We start from the raw sequence: 2,561 nt of genomic DNA on the forward strand, positions 1-2,561 counted from the left end.
ATTTTTTTTTTAACAAACAAAGATGACGACTTACAAGTAAGTCGTCCATTTGATCCGAAGACTTACCCGTAAGTCTTCTACAGCCAGACTACTTACGGGTAAGTCTTCTACACGAACAGATCTGGAAAAAATTCTAATTTCATACCTTAAACTAGTGAGATGACTTCCTTAGCACACAGAGTCTTCTCCAACCACTCAGAATCTCAAACGAAAGTAACCCACCAAAAATAGTATGCTTGAATGACTCTATCAACCATAAAAAAATTTTGAATCAAAAGCTTGAATTTTTTGGATGAATATGGAGGCAAAGTGAAAGAGATGTTGTTTTTAGTTCATAACAAGTGAGAAAGAGAGAGTGTAAATCGATTTTAGGAGGTGCATTAAGAGCTTCAAATTGGTTGTTCATGGTAGTTGGGGTATTGATGACAATGACAATCTTGTAATTAATTGAAAATGATGAGGGTGAGAGAGTAAAAATGTCATTTTAGGAAAAAAAAACATTGATGGCATTTTCGTAATTATATGAACTTGTGGGGTGAATAAGACAAAAGAAAAATCCAAGAAAAAAACGGATTAGTTTTAGGTTTGACTTTGAGTTTGTGTTAATCTTGCAAAAAGCCCTTTTTTTATCGGTCCAAACACTTTTAGATGCAATAATTTTTTTTAACAACCTATTCTTACATCTTCCTTAATATAATATATACAATTATATGTAATATAAAGTATCACACAAATTTTTAAAATTTAACTCTATTAATAATTATTAAAGATAATCTTATGAGTTAATTGTATAGCAATATTTATTAATATAATCACCAACATTTTGACTATAATTGACCATAATTTACTAAAATCAATTGCTAATACAAAATCTCACATATAAAAATAATATTTTATATAATTTTATATAAAGTTACTTATATTTTTATTAATTTTCTTTATATTTTTATATAATTTTAAATTTTATATGTAAACATAATTTGTGTCTATTTGATGATAATAATAGTAGTCATATTGTTTATAATTTTTATAATAAATATATTATGGCATCTTGTGCTTGTTTTTGTGCAGGCATGTTATATGCTCTAAATGACGTCGTGTGTGGCATTCTAGTACTTTCACAAAGTAATAATACATTTGGGAATATATTCCACACTACATTTCTTAATATTACACAGCGTACATATCTAACAGAAACGAAAAACTTGCCTTCGATAATTAGCCAAAATGCAATTGAGGAGTTCCTACAAAAAAGAAACCAACATGGGTGACTGCTTTTGTTTAATGTGAGACGAGTAGTTAGGTTTTTACTTTTTTGATTAAAATGTAAAGAGCAAGTTTTGTTATAAATCATATTGTGGATGTATATGAACCGGGCCGGTTCATAACCGGTCCAATGTTAGAGAGAGAGAGAGAGTCGACCGTGAGGAAAGAGAGAGAGTCGACCTTGAGGAGAGAGAGAGAGTCGACCGGCATCTTGCCTTTTCCTTATTAGATTATGATTTGTATTTTTTCCATATTTGTATTTCCTTTTTTTACTCTTTCCATTATTCTATTGACGGTGTAATTTCATATATATAAAGGGTTCCTTATGTTTATGAATAAAATAGAAACATAGATTTCATTCTCTAGTTTCACAACACGTTATCAGCACGATAGAATCTAAATCCCTAAGCTAAAACAAACCGCCTAAAACCCTAACCCTAATCGGCGAACATCCTTACAGGCGAACCATCCTAATCCCGATCGCGAAACCTTACATCCCGATCCTTGTTTGCAAACTGTTTCCGATCATCTTCAGCTCAAGGCGTTCGTGATCCTAGCTCAGACGATCTCGGCTTGTTCAACCTTAGCTCGCAAACAAGACAATCTCAGACAGCTCGCGAACAGCTCGTGACCCGATAAGCACGTTGCACAGCTCGTGTTCCCGATCTCAGCAATCAGACAGCTCGCGACAACATCAACTCGCGTTCCGATCAGTTCCAGCTTGCGGTTCATCTCTTTGGTGGTTCATTCAACCCTACTTGAGGTTAAAGTAATTCGAAACCATAAAGAGAACCCATAATCGAATTTGATTGTTTGATAAGAATTGAAACCATAAAAATTACAAACCCTAATAGTATGATCTAATGTTGAAATCAAAACCATAGGATAATAGATCAAAACCCCCAATGATTAAATCGAAGATCATAATCATAAGTTCGATACCCCAAACCCTAATCGAGATTGATTGTTTGATCAATTAAAATCGAAACCTTAATGGTTTTGAATCTCAAAACCCCAATGATCTAAGATCAAAATCGAACCCCTAATATCCGTGATCCTAGCCGCATACATGCTTATTGCATGAATGCATGAAATCGATTTTATTTAAACCCCTAATACTAAAACACATTCGATTTTTTAAACCCTAATTCGAAATCAAATTGATTGATTGAATGAATTAAAATCGAAACCCTAATCTAATGCTTTGAATCGAAATTGATTGTTTGAATGATTGTATGTTTGGATATAGTATGCTAGCCTTGATTAATCAAAACCGTATTGAATTTGATCACATA

This window comes from Brassica oleracea, chromosome C3 (assembly GCF_000695525.1).
Source record: "Brassica oleracea var. oleracea cultivar TO1000 chromosome C3, BOL, whole genome shotgun sequence".
NCBI classification, from domain to species: Eukaryota; Viridiplantae; Streptophyta; class Magnoliopsida; order Brassicales; family Brassicaceae; genus Brassica; species Brassica oleracea.